Source organism: Perognathus longimembris, chromosome 20 (genome assembly GCF_023159225.1).
Source record: "Perognathus longimembris pacificus isolate PPM17 chromosome 20, ASM2315922v1, whole genome shotgun sequence".
Lineage (NCBI taxonomy): Eukaryota > Metazoa > Chordata > Mammalia > Rodentia > Heteromyidae > Perognathus > Perognathus longimembris.
The window spans coordinates 37709466-37724561 of NC_063180.1; the positions used below are offsets into that span (position 1 = coordinate 37709466).

The 15096-nt window shown below is 44.2% G+C and overlaps 1 protein-coding gene across 1 annotated transcript in view; it reads right to left on the reverse strand.

The window, feature by feature from the left end:
- Positions 1-12688, reverse strand: part of Cers3 (ceramide synthase 3) — a 47033-nt gene extending 34345 nt beyond the window's left edge. Inside the window, exon 1 of the mRNA XM_048369519.1 lies at positions 12556-12688. The gene's annotated coding sequence lies outside the window, so the exon portion shown is untranslated. The remainder of the gene's footprint in view (positions 1-12555) is intronic.
- Between the last annotated feature and the right edge of the window lie 2408 nt (positions 12689-15096).

Consider the following 15096-nt stretch of genomic DNA (forward strand, 5'->3'; position numbering starts at 1 on the left):
AGCCCTGAGTTCAAGTCCCAGTACCAGCAACTCCCCCCGACACTTAATTCATTAATTTAAAAATGTTAATGATGGATAGCAGGCAAGCTATAATAAATGAGCATTTATTACAACCGGTACACATCCTTCAGAGACAAGACAAAGTCTGTCTTCTTAGGAGGATAACAAGTTCCTAAGATCTCTCCATAAATGGACTTCGTAGTCAGAAAGTAAGAAAAACAAGACATGACAGGAACTTCCAGGGAGCTGTTTCCCAGAATGTTCCTGTTCTTGAAGCCTACTCGCCTGTGTGATTCTGGGTCAGAGATTTCCAGAGGTCCAAGGCACGTGAGTGAGCCAGGCACTCTCCTCACCCTGGGACAGTGCCGAAAAACAGGTGTGACTGCCACCAAAGGCATGTAAAGCCAAGTTACAGAGCAGAGAAATCTTAAATGGAAATTGTAGGGCTCAAGGAAAGGTGGAGAACTCCGGGAAAGTTCCACAGGTGATTGTTCTGCCTTTGAAGGCAGTTTCTCTCAGGTAGCGCCGTGTCAGCATTTCCTTTCCAACTGCCACCAAAGCCTCCACTCCTGTGCTGTGGGTCCTTCCTCCAGGCTCCTCCTGCCCGTGAGTCACCCTGGCCTCCCTCATTACCCTGGGATTCGTCTCGGGCACAAGTGAGTGGTCCAGCAGGAGCCACAGAGCTGGAAACTGCTACTGTGGACGCACCAGCCCAGTGTGAGTCATCTGGCTCTGCTTTCCAATTTGACAGGCCTCCTGTGGGCTACGCTAGGTGCTTTCCCAACACGCATCCTCTTAGAAAACAAAGTGGTCAGCCACACAAGTCACACACACACACACACACACACACACACACACACATACACACACACACACAGGGCAAAATACAAACGACAAATAAAACAAGAAATGAAAAATAAAAAAGCCAATAAAACAATGCCGTTTCTTCACACATCACCTCAAGGAGCTTGCTGTTTTTCACACAGCTTACAAACTTCAGGGAGCTAAAATATAAACATGGATTTTTTTTTTCACTTAAAAACAAAGAAAAGGCCAGGCACTAGTACCTCATGTCTGTAATCCTAGCTACTCAGCAACATCTGAGAACTGAGGATCAGAGGATCTGAGGATTGTAGTTCAAAGCCAGCCCAGCAGGAAAGTCCATGAGTCTCTTATCTGTAATTAATCCCCAAAAAAAGCCAGCCAGAAAATGGAGCTGTGGCTCAAGTGGTAGAACTAAAATGTTACGAGACAGTAGTGCTCCGGCCCTGAGTTTAAGCTCCAGTACCACAAAACAGGGGCAAGGGTAGGAAACAAAAAAAAAGGGAGAAGTATGGCTCCAGAGTGAGGCTAGCCCAGTGGGGCGCTCTTCTGATCACTTTATGTCTAAGTGGTCTTGGGCCACTCCTGCTCTTCTGTTAGATGGGGCTGATTCTGCCTGTTGCAAAGACTAAAAGAGATAAGAAGATTAAAAGAGATCAGCTGTCCAGACCCAGGGCTTAAGTTAGCTCTATAGCAACTTTCACTTATAACTCTAGTGCAATGGGTAAAATAATAAGATTAGAGAGAAACTTAAGCAAGATTCTGAGGGAGGGTGCCTATTGTCCTCTCTCCTACATGGCATTACCCATATCTTCTTTCTTCTTTCTTCCCCTAAGGGAGCCTACACAAGCAGCACAAGCTGTGTGAAGCAAACACCCAAGGTCAAGTTCTGGGGAGACCTTCTTGCTTAGTGCCATGCAGTTCCAATGACAGCATTTACCTTCTGAGTGCCCACATCTCTCCCATTTCAAGGCACTGGGGAGGAATTTGGGGACAGAATATGTGGGAACCTAAGGCCTTAGTGGTTCATGAAAAATAGGGATGTGGAGAAGCTGGCTGCAGGTGGCCCGTGCCTGTAATCCTAACTACTTAGGAAAGTGAGATCTGAGGATCTTAGTTCCAAGCCACTTCAGGCAGGAAACTCTATGACACTCTAATCTCCAATTAACCACCAAAAAGGTGAGAGCAGAGTTGTGGCTCAAGTGGTTGAGCACCAGGACTGAGTAAAAAAAGCCCCAATACCAGCACAAGCAAACAAAACAAGGGTTGGGAATATGGCCTAGTGGCAAGAGTGCTTGCCTCGTATGCATGAAGCCCTGGGTTCAATTCCCTAGCACCACATATGTAGAAAACGGCGCTGTGGCTCAAGTGGCAGAGTGCTAGCCTTGAGCAAAAGGAAGCCAGAGACAGTGCTCAGGCCCTGAGTCCAAGCCCCAGGACTGGCAAAAAAAAAAAAAAAGAAAAGAAAAGAAAAGAAAAATAGGAGTATGGAAATCTGATTGCCACCTTTTCCCAAATTTAGGGCAAGTGACATTTCCTAATGCTCAAATTACTCACTGTGAACTGGGCATAATGACATTGATTTTGCAAAGTTTAGGTCAGGATTAAATAAGACTACCCCCTGAATCACTTAGTGGAACATCTGGGCTATACTATGATACATGGAGGATAAACTGCAGGACTCTACTGAGTCACTGAGGTCACTCTTCTCCCTTCCTCATCGCTAGCACTCTGGCCTTCTAGATGGTACAGTGGCCATCTGAATAGCCCTGATCTTCAATGCCATCATGAGTTTCCAGGGCATCCAGAGCAGGTATGGGCAGGGAGCAGCAATTCAGCACCCCCTGGCCTGGCAGGGTACAGGGTAACTCATGGGCTTCTTACATCATGGAACCTGTCTTGGGCCGTGTCACCAAATGGTGTCTCTTTACAAAAGACCTAGTGAAGGGTGTGAAGCCATACCTTGGTCAAGCAGGAATTAGCACGTTTCACACACACACACACACACACACACACACACACACACACACACAGAGAGAGAGAGAGAGAGAGAGAGAGAGAGAGAGAGAGATCAGGTAACCTTTTTATAAGGACTAGGGTTACTAAGGTACACTGATGAAGCAAGTCCTCCATGTTAGTATTTTAAAATATGTGCTTATGTAATGCATAAAGGTAGGGCTTCCTGTTGTACAGCCTGCTGCCCCCACAGAATGAAGCATGCTTTGGGAAAGAACAAGATGACCAAGATTCTAGTAATCCCCAGATGAGAACGGGGTGTGGTGGGTGTGGCCATCTATAGGCAAGGGTAGGGAAAGGAGAGGATGCACAGCCAAGTGGCCTAAGCTGTATAGTCTCTCCTGCTTTTTTCCTGGATCTGTAAATCATAAGAAATGTTAGAACAGTAAAAAGCATTACTCTTCTTGGTCCTTATTTTGAGTCCATGGGTCCCTAGGACTTCTTCATAAAATGTTTTCTTTGAGCCGGGCACCTATGGCTTACTCCTGCAATCCTAGCTATTCAGGAGGCTGAGATCTGAGGATCAGAGTTCAAAGCCAGCCTGGGCAGGGAATTCTATAAGACTCTTAAGTCCAATTAACCAGCAAAAAGCCAGAAATGGAGTTATGACTCAAGTGGTAAAGTGCCAGCCTCGTGGGAAAAAGCTAAGCAAGAGCTCAAGGCCCTGAGTTCCAGCCCCACTACAGTCACACACACAAAAAAAGATAATAAAATTTCTTTATAGGCTAAAACAGAGCTCAGTGATAGAGTGTGTTCTTGATATGTGCAAGGTATGGATTCAATCCCCAGTACCACAACTAAATAAATGTTCTTTAAAAGTTGGCAGAAGTGCTGCTCTAAATCATTAGTCCCCGGGACAGTGTAAAGTGAGAGCAATAGAACAGGAGATACACTGACATACTCATAGCCCATATGGGTGGCTTCAGGGACTATATGAGGATTACAGAATTCAGAGCTCTTCTGTGCCATTCATGTTAGGAGATTTTATATTTATCATCATTAGGGTGATCTAAAAGAAAGGACTTGAGCTACTCATGGTAGCTCACACCTGTAATTCCAGAGCTCAGGAGGTTGAAGCAGGAGGATCGAGAGGTAAAAGTCAGCCTGGACTACAGAGGGAGACTCTACTGAAGGAAGGAAGAAAGGAAGGAAGGGAGGGAGGGAGGGAAGAAGGGAGGGAGGGAGGGAGGGAGGAAAGGAGGGGATGCTCTGAAGGAAAACAAAATGTTTACATGTTCTCAACTCTGAATATGCCAAGTATTATCCAAAAATATCCATGAGACATTACTCTAAGCCTGAGTGGATTTTCTGCGGCACTCACACAGAGACCTTTTTTTTTTTTTTTTCGGTCAGTCCTGGGGCTTGAACTCTGGGCCTGGGAGCTGTCCCTGACTTCTTCAGCTCAAAGCTAGCACTCTACCACTTGAGCCACAGTGTCACTTCCAGTTTTCTGGTGGTTACTTGGAGAGAAGAGTCTCACGGACTTTCCTGCTCCGGCTGGCTTTGAACCTCAAATCTCAGCCTCCCAAGTAGCTAGGATTACAGGCGTGAGCCACCAGCGCCTGGTACTCAGAGACCTTTGATGGTAAAACAGCTGCAGTTAGTGGCCTTGATGGTGGTTTTACTGACGTGGCAATTATGAAATTATGCTGTTCCAATTATGATAGGGTTTTGTGTTTTGGTGGCACTGGGATTAGAATCCAGGACCTTGTGCTTGCTAAGCAGCCATTATACTAATGAACCATTTCTCCAGCCTGCTGCTCCAATTGTGCTGCACCCTCCCCCAGGGGCCGAAGCATCCATCACCCCTGAACGCTTATTTATTCCCCATCCATACCAGACTGGACCCACTGGAATGCTGCGGTCCTTCATGGGAAAGGAATAAACTGCCCCTTTCCCACCTAGCCCCAGCTTCTGAGGAGGATACGAGGAGACACCCCTCCCCCCCAAACTTGGTGGATAACCGGCTCCTGCCCCCTGTCCATTCTATGGGGAAGGTTTGTCTTATCTTTGCAATTAACTTTCCTTCTACTCAAGTTTTTTTTTTTCTTTTCTGTTCCTGGCCTTATTTCTACACTGTCCAGAGCCGCTGTGAAGTTATTTGTCTAGGAGGAGTGTAACTTGGTCTGCCTCTCTCTCAGTAAATGTCTCTTCCTGCTGGTACATGAAGTTAGGGATCACCTCTGTCACCTCATGAAATTGGTGACCTAGACTTTAGCTGAGCGGTTAGTAGACACTGAGAGATGGGTATTTACAGAGCAGGGCAGAAAAGGGGTGCTGTATACACATTCCACAAAAATTCAACACCTGTCTCTCTTACACTTTGGCCCCAATATCAAAGGTTTCACTCTGCCCCCCCCTCTGGCCACACTTCTCCATGGGGGAGGATTCCATATGCCCAAGGGGACATGCCCACACTCTCTGCCCACTTTTTATACTTGTTAGAGGTGACTGGGCTCCTGGAATTCTCTGCTCAACCAGCTCTGAGCCTACTTCCAGGACCTGGAAGACTCTCATCCCAGTCTATCTAAAAGTGGCAGCAGAGTATACTCCTAGGCCTAGGGACAGTCAAGAAGAAACAGCTCAGGAAATCGTTAGGATAATCAAGTTAAGACATACGTGTGCATCAGGCTCCTAGCCAATCAGGAAAGAACAGGGCCTGGGCTGAGGGCTAAACACGGACATCCATATGGTCCTGGACCTCTCAGGGTTGGGGATCAGCCAGTTTCCAGGGCCTCAGGATAGGCCTCCGACTCTAGAGGTCTCCAGCATTCTGGAGATCTGTTCAGGCTGACCAGCCACCAGAGACTGGCCGCTTAACCAAGACAGAAAGGAGAAGGATGGTCAGCTGAGCCACTCCTCCTAGAGAAAGCTCCTTTTTGTAGGCAGGAAGTCCATTATTCCTCTATCTTATTGACTCTTTTAGTGTCAGCAGCAGCAGGCTGTTTACACTCACCTCCATCATAGAGCTGGCAAGGATAACAGACTAAAAGTAGCCTGGAGGCCAGCCCTCTGGCTCAGTTAGGTGCTGCCTCTTATGCTGGGAGGGAAGGAGGTGAGCCAAAGCTCCAAGTACGCCAGGGAGAGTTGATTCGGGAGGAAGTGAAGACAGGTTTGGGTGTTTGTTTTGTACTGGTACTGGGCATTGGACTTGGGCCTTGTGCACTTGTTCAGCTGTTTTTGCTCGAGACTAGCATTCTACCACGTGAGCCACTTCTGGCTTTTGCTGGCTAGTTGAGGATAACTCTTGAATTTGTCTGCTGGAACTGGCTTCAAACTGTCATCCTCAGATCTCAACCCCTAAATAACTAGGATTATAGGTGTGAGTCACCAGTGCCCGGCTAAAGTCAGTTTTGGCAGCTGAAAATTTGGAACCATGATCCCAGCTTTTCATAGGCCATTATAAAAATTAAACAATGACTAAAATAACTACCAACTGTGCAACACATCTTGAGCAACAAAGTTTTATCCATAAACATTCACTCACAGAATCCCACCGTAATACGAATTATTCAGACCTTCATTTGCAAGAGAAAAATGAGATTTTCACAAACAAAAGCACTTGCTAAAGCTGTCAATTTTAGACACTCAGTAAAAAATGTGATTATTGGCAGGACGTGATTTTTGTTTTTCATCATGTCAATATCTGTGAATGATACAAATGAACCCCATGTTTGTTTTGAGACAGGGTTTCACTTTGTAACCCAGGCACAATCCTCCTGGCTCACTCAGCCTTCAAGGGCTGGGAGTATAGGTGAAAACCACTATGCCAGGTTCAAAGGATTAGCTTTGATTAGCATATTTTCTGATTTTGAAGAAAAGTGAGTTTGAAAGATTTTCTGGACAGATGCAAAATTGGAGGCCAGAAGCCTGCTGGGTACAACTTTCCCCCTCTCTCCCTCCCGCCTTTCCTTCCTTCCATCTTTTCTTCCTTCCTTCTTTCCATCAGGACAGGAAGGACTTAAAGGAATGCTTCTCTGAGGTGGACAGTGAATGGAGTGGTGAAGAGCAGAACAGTTAAATATTTACCCAATATCTCCCCTTTCAGAAAGGAAGACTATAAACCTAGAGTAGTTTACTGACCAAGCCATGCCCCAAAACCTCCTTTGCAGAAGGAAAAAGCTTACCACAGATATGATGGCCTAAGAAATCATACCTAAGAAAACAGAGACAAAATAAAACAAAAGAGGGCTGGGAATATGGCCTACTGGTAAAGTGCTCACCTTGTATACATGAAGCCCTGGGTTTGATTCCTCAGCACCACATATATAGAAAAAAGCCGGAAGTGGCGCTGTGGCTCAAGTGGCAGAGTGCTAGTCTTGAGCAAAAGGAAGCCAGGGACAGTGCTCAGGCGCTGAGTTCAAGCCCCAGGACTGGCAAAAAAAAAACAAAAGAAAATAAAACAAAAGATAAATAAAGACCACTTCCTTGAGGACATAGGACAGCTTCCTACCAAGGGACTCTGGTTCTTTCATGTACATAAATATGCTCATGGGTTCCTTTCCACAAGATCCCTGCAGAAGCAGAAACAGGTAAACAAAATTATTAGGCTATTCAAGGTTTCCTTAAGTCAAAAATGTAAAATGGATGGTAAAACTTGGTGCTAGCTAAATTGGTACTATTAATTCATTTGGTTTGTGCTTTAAGACAACTGGAGCCAACATCTGAAATACAGAATTGCTGCTTTACTGGAAAAATTCAGTAGGCCTTGAATGGGGCTTGGCTTCATCGTCTAGTCCACTGCTGGCCTCAGTTGCCTGACCAGCTTTCTAAGGAGCTTCTGTGCCACTCCTTCCATCGTTAAGATTCATCCATGTGTTTAGTCCTTCAATGTTAGAGTAACTTGAGTAAAGATACCAGGCCCTCTTGCGGCCCAGTTGAAGGACAGTGGTCATATCACAGGGGCTATGTCTTTAAAGGAGCCACTTGTCACCAGTTACAGCACTGGTCCCCAACCCTGGCTCTACATGTGAATTGGGAGACTTTTTTGTGGGCGTGCCAGTCCTGGGGCTTGAACTCAGGGCCTAAGCACTGCATTGTCCCTGAGCTTTTTTGCTCAAGGCTAGTACTCTACCACTTGAGCTACAGCTCTAGTTCCAGCTTTTTGGTGGTTAATTGAAAAGACTCATGACTTTACTGCTTGGGCTGGCTTTGAACTATGATCTTCAGATCTTAGCCTCCTGATTAGCTACGATTATGCGCATGAGCCACAGTATCCAGCTTGTGATCACTCTTGAATAGGCATTAGGTAAACATGCGTATGTATGTCCATAGGACATGTACCTAGAAAGTGGATGTGCCAGGTCATAAGTCATACATTTATTTACCTTTAACAGATAATGTTGGACAGTTTTCCAGAGCTGTTGTGCCAATTCACACACTCCCACAAGAGTGTGTGCTTAGTTTCCTCACTACGACTGACTTCTGTTATCCGCCCTTCTGCTGGGTCTGTAGTGAAACTTCATTGTCAATTTGATCTGCATTTCCCCCATAGCTGATGCAGTTGAGAATGCTCCCTGATTCCTGGCTCTCTGGAAATGCTCTTCTGAGAAGTACCTATTCTAACTGCTTTCTTGTGTTTCTATGGTGTTGACCTATCTTTCAAGATTTGATTTGCTTCTATGTTTTGGGTATGACTTCTGTTGTTTATATGTATATCACACATTTCCTCTCCTTTATAGCTTACCTTTTACTCTCTGAGTAACACAAGTTTCTTAAAATTACTTTGAATGCAGTCCAATGTATACATTTTTCCCACCATGCTAGTACTTTTGTCTCATTTAAGAAATCTTTGGGGCTGGGGATATGGCCTAGTGGCAAGAGTGCTTGCCTCATATACATGAGGCCCTGGGTTCGGTTCCCCAGCACCACATATACAGAAAATGGCCAGAAGTGGCGCTGTGGCTCAAGTGGCAGAGTGCTAGCCTTGAGCAAGAAGAAGCCAGGGACAGTGCTCAGGCCCTGAGTCCAAGCCCAGGACTGGCAAAAAAAAAAAAAAAAAAAGAAAGAAAAAAGAAATCTTTGTTTGGAGGAACAGTAAAAAAAAAATTACCTGTGGAACTTGACGGTAGCGACTAGATGGGTGAATAGGAGAGAATGAAGGAAGAGATGACATTGATCGAGAAGCATTGTATTCATGACTTGACTTAAGGAATTGTAACCCCTTTGTACAACTACTTAATAACAACAATAACATAAAAGGAAATCACTGTTCATCTCAAGGTCATGAATATATTTTATGTTTTTTCCTCAAAAATAATGCTGCTGAGAAGGAAACAAAAATGGACACTACATATATCATTTAAATTTCCTAGACTTTTTTTTTTTTGGCCAGTCCTGGGCCTTGGACTCAGGGCCTGAGCACCGTCCCTGGCTTCTTCCCGCCCAAGGCTAGCACTCTGCCACCTGAGCCACAGCGCCCCTTCTGGCCGTTTTCCATATATGTGGTGCTGGGGAATCAAACCGAGAGCTTCATGTGTAGGAGGCAAGCACTCTTGCCACTAGGCCATATTCCCAGGCCCTAGTTAGACTTTTTAAAAGTAAAAATAAATAGTGAGATTAATTTTTATGGTTTTATCTAACCCAATAGATCCAAAATATCATTTTGATATGTAATAAATATTAACATTATTGAGATACTGTGTATTCTTTTTCTATAGTAAGTGTTTAAAACCTGCTATGTGTTTTACACCTCAAACAGATCTCTATTGGGCCAGCCACATTTCAGGTGCTCAGTGGCCACCTGTGTTCACCGGCTACATATTGGACAGTTCAGATCTGGATGCTACCTTGTTTCACCTACCACATCTGAGTTAATATGTAGAGATACAAGAATAATGAGGTGATAAAGATTTTTCCATGAGGGACACCCAAATGGCTATCTTGTTGTAATGACACATGGCTTATTATATTCCCTTTAACAGTTCCTATAAAGTTCCCTAGTCAGTTTTTACTTTCTTTTTTTTTTGGCCAGTCCTGGGGCTTGGACTCAGGGCCTGAGCACTGTCCCTGGCTTCTTCCCGCTCAAGGCTAGCACTCTGCCACTTGAGCCACAGCGCCGCTTCTGGCCGTTTTCTGTATATGTGGTGCTGGGGAATCGAACCTAGGGCCTCGTGTATCCGAGGCAGGCACTCTTGCCACTAGGCTATATCCCCAGCCCCCAGTTTTTACTTTTAATCCAGTTTTGAAAACCATCACTACTGGGTTACCAAATTAATTAGTAGGTCATGGACAGAAGTTATACCAGGTGGAAGGGAAGAAAAAGGAAACCATCAATATATATCAAGATTTTTTGAAATTGTTATTTCAGGGGTGCATGTGTATTCTAATTTGAAATCAGCCAAGTTTGAGGTTATCAATAATGGTTTCACAAGTTTAAAAATCACCGGGCAATGATGGCTCACAACCTATCATCCTAGGGAGACTAAGAAAGAGAGAATAACATACAGAAATCTCTATGAGACTCGGTATCATAGAGAAGGAAAGCTGGACTAGAGACATGTGCCTACATTCCAGCAATATTGGGAATCTAAAGTAGGCAGATTAAGGCTCCAGTTTGCACAAGGGGTGAGGGGGATAAGACCCTGTCCGAAACTAGTTTGTATTTACACATACATGGACATGTAACCTCTTGTACAACTACTTGAAAATAACTATGTGTATATATAGATATAGATATACATAGATATCAACTAGTGGAGGCATGGCACTATAGATAGTATCGTGCCAGCCTAGCAAGTTCAAGGCCTTGAATTCAAATGCTAACACACACACATACACACACACACACACACACTCAAGTGTTTAAAAATTACTACAATACTGTAATCTCTTAAACAACCACTCAAGAAATCCAACTTACACCTTATTTTACGCACATCATTAGAGGAGTCATGGAATTTTGCTCTTATAAAATTGGTCATAGACTAGAATTCCTCATAAAGCAGATCTTTCTGGAAACAACCTAGGTAAAGCCAGGTACAATTCACAGAACAGGAAGGACTTGTTATGAAACTCTTCAACTGTGATCCAACATGAATTTCAGCAATAACTTTAGGATGCACACATCACAAATGGAAACTGAGAGTTCACACAATTTAAGTTTGCTCTTCACATCAGCATATTGTTTGTTTTGATTGAAGTTTTAGTCATAGGTCAAACAAGAAAACAAATCTTGAAGACAACAATTATTAAACGGAGAATTATATACTATTGGTCAAGAGCCTGTCATTGGTCAGGTTATGTGCAAAGCATTTGACAGACCTTGTCTTTCTATAACCTTGCATGATTGGGCTGAATGATAACAGCTTGTAAATAAGGATATTGAGGTTGGAAGACTTTAACTGATTTGCAAGACGCAGGACATTGCATGTAATTCAGTCTTTGCAGCCCACGTTATGACAGACACACATACATTCACCCACTCGTGGTCCTTTATGAGATACGAAGTTTAAAGGTTTGAGTATGATTGTAGATGCTAGTCCATATGACAAGGACGGTGTGGGATAGGATAGGAACAACAGAGGATGAAATCTGTATCTCAGGGCAGAAGATTTGATAGTCAAAATTCTCACTTCCCTGTTCCACCACTGGAAATCTCAGGACATTTCTTTGTCTGAAAACTTAATACAATGAACCCCATATCCTTGCAATAAACAGTAAAATGTATAGACTCACAGCAAGGACTATGTAATACATATAGATTACAACCAATAGATGATAAGTCATTCCTAATAGATATAAGATTTTTTTAATGAACCGAAAATTATTAGAGAAATAATTTGACATTTTAGAAAAAAGGCATAAATATTTTAATGGTAGGAACAAACAATTATTACCCATATGGGTACCTATTATTTCTTTAAAGAATTTGACCAGCAATCGATATTCATCATAGAGGAAAACCCCAAAGATCTTGTTTCCTTAGTGCGACGAAAGATTTTCGGAAAATAAACATGCTTTCTACCTGTTGTTGTTGTTTGGTTTTTTTTTTTCTTTTGTCTTTTTAGCTTTTGGGGTTATTTTCAGAGCTGAGGACTCAGGCAAGTACTCGTCCACTGAACTGAACCCCCAACCCTAAACGTGCTTTTTAAAATGGCATCTTTGCTAAACCTTTGTTCAGATTAGTGAAAAATAAAGTTTTCTTTATTTCATTGTTTTTCCTTTGGCACAAGGTGAACAGTTTAGAACTAAAGGGCTCATTTTTTCCAGGCACACTATTGAGCAGGAGAGAAACAGCTTAGAAAAGTCTGCTAGCATGAGATTATCAAGTCCCATCTTGTTGTAAATTTAAGGAACTGGGAACAGGTCTGAAATGGCTTTTGCCATGCTGCCTGGCTAAGAGCTATGGTCACTCTATGCCTTTCACCTTGAGTTTTTTTCTTTTCCTAATAAGTGACACTGTGTGAGCATTCCGCCTCTTGTGAGTTCCCTGCCTATACCTTTCTCCCCACTCCTTTCCATCAGTCGGCTTAAACTCACCAAAGAGCAGCTAATACAGGAGCCATTTAGCCTCAACCTGTACTTTCTACTTCTAAACACCACTGAAGTAAAACTCTTGGGCTCCAAGTCTCTGGGACTTTCTCACGGCATCATAAAACAGGAGCATTTCCATCAGATAATTGCCTCTTTCCCCCCTCCCCCCCCGCCCCCCCCCCCCCCCCCCGCAGCAAGGCTACCTTGTTTGAAAGCTCCCAAGTGCTACCAAGCCAGCCCTACCTTGCCAAACTGGTGGTCCACAAAAGATGTCCTTGGCTTTGTGAGGAGCTCGTCAGAGAGAGTCTTCCTGCGTCCCAGTCAGCTTTGTTCTCATCAGAGAGCAGCACACCTCATCTCTAACCTGAGCTCTGAAATTCTTTCAGAGACCCACCCTGCAAAGTTGCAAGTCAAGATTTCTGACTGAGGGCAATCAGTCACGTGAGGCAACGCGGCTGGCTACTGGATGGCACCTGCAGGTTCTGGCGAGATGGCTCTTCCTGTTTCACCAGAGGGAAAACTGGTGAAAGGAGAAAACTAGAGTTGGGTCAGGCTCTGAGTCACAACATCAACTGTCTGCCTTAAGGGAAGGCTTAGCAACGAATTCACCAATGGTCGGGGTGGTCTTGGTGTTTGTGTTCAAAGGGAGAGGCAACTCTGTTCCCTGGTCTGATCTGGTTTGACAACTACAGCATCCTCTAGTAACTGCAGATCTTGACTGGCTTTTTCCTAACCACATGACACCACAAAGCTTTCTCTGCTTGTTCCCTAGTAATTGAAAAAAATACCTTTTTTGAACTACATAGTGATCAAAAAATTGTCTGCCAATTTCATTTTTTTTTTTCAATCAGCATACATTCACAACAAGGCAGGGTTTCATTGTGACATTTCCACACGTGCATACAGGGTATGTAGGACAAATTCACCCCCTTTACTACATCTCTGCTCCTGCACTTGCTCCTCTGCCTTTTTCAAGCAGCTTTGGCTGTGTTTCACTAGGCTCTCTGCTTATCTATACCTTTTTCTCTTTTCAGAGCCGTCAGATGGATTTTCTTTGTTTTTTCTTTCTTTTAATTTGTATCAGTCTTAAGACCAATCAACACAAAGATAAGCCTATATCAAGAAATGAATACAGTCTCTGTCTGTATGAAGCACTTCAATGTCAAAAGCGAGTATGTGTGTACATTTTACAGTGTGTTTTGAGGTGTTACACTCTCTCACTGAAGAAGACACTGCTCTGGGCTGGGGTGATTTCAAAGCACTTTGACAATAGGAAGCCTTTCACAAGTCACCTCAAGTATGGCTTGGAAAGCCAACAGGCTACCCTGGAGGCAAGGTCACCCTGCCAATTGCTCCTCAGATCGCTGCTCGATTTCCTACTTAAAACGTGCTTGCTTTCTCATTCTTCTGAGCCAGGCTGATACCCCTCCCTTCTGCCAGTCGCCTTCCTCCTATAGGATCAAGACAGAACTGCTGAGCTCACCCTTCCTCTAATGGGCTTGTTGCCTACCATCCAGTGTTACCCTTCCTGCTGTATCCTAGCAGAACAAGCCAGTGGCTCTGGTGCCTTTACCCTGGGCTGCTTTTAAAGCTGCCTTCTCTGACACCACTCAACCTCCTCCAACCCATCACCAACTGCTCTGGGATGATGTCTGTTACAGTACCTACTGCCCTCTGATTGCATAATGTTCTTGTGCCTGCTGCCCTACTACCCAAACCCTCCAGGAGTCAGCCTTGATGTGGCCTTGCCACCCTCCAAGGGCTTACCACAGTGCACAGCTGTTCAATGGTGGTCCCGCACCCCCCATGACACCCCTAAATTGCAAGCATCTCCCACTCATGTCCACTCGATGGGTGTCTAGGGACGAGAATCCTCTTGAACCCTGTTCTGCATTCCCTTTCTCAGAATTAAGCAAGTCAACAGACCATTGCAGAACCACATTTTTCTCATTCGTATTTTTATCTACTGATGGAATGCAATGTTCACATCGGGTAGGAAGACTTCAGTCCCAGTGATACTGTCAGGAGAATTCCACTTCCTTTCTGAAAGGTGTGCTGGAGATGGGAGCCAGGGCCTTGTCCATGTTGCAAGCATGCTCTACCACAGACCTAAGCATCTTTCTTAAGTCACACTCAAGGTGTAGCTCTTCCTCTTCTTCGGTGACAACTGTGACAAGAGACTTCTGCACAGCTGACCCTAGAAGGGGTTGGGGGGATGGATTTCTGAGGCCTCAGTGGGAGCTGGGACCCAGGGGTCAGCCTGGTGTATCTACTACACAGCAGCTCCAGAAAGAGAGCCCAGGGCACCAGGGGGCTGAAACAAACACCATCTCAGAAATAGGTAATTCCTCTCTCTCTTTTTCTGTGTCTGTATCTCTGTATCTGTCTGTCTGTCTTTGTCTCTCTTCTTTGTGCCAGTACTAGGCCATGACTCAGGAGCTCATGCCCTTGTTTGGCTTTTTCACTCAAAGCTAGCATTCTACCACTTGAGTTACACTTCCACTTTTAGCTATTTTGTTTGTTAATTGGAAATATGAGTCTTTCAGATTTATCTTCTCTGGCTAGTTTTGAACTTCTACCCTTAGATCTTAGCCTCCAGAGTAGCTAGTGTTACAGGCATGAGTCACAAGTGCCTGGCTTACACCTTTCGTATTTATACATGTACAACAATCTATCAGCTTCTACTTAAGAGGAGAGAGAGGAGTCTTGGAAGTATGACAGAGGAAGAGGCAAAGAGAGGTGTCGTTTCTTCTAGCTCCTACCTAAATGTGTCACCGTATGAGT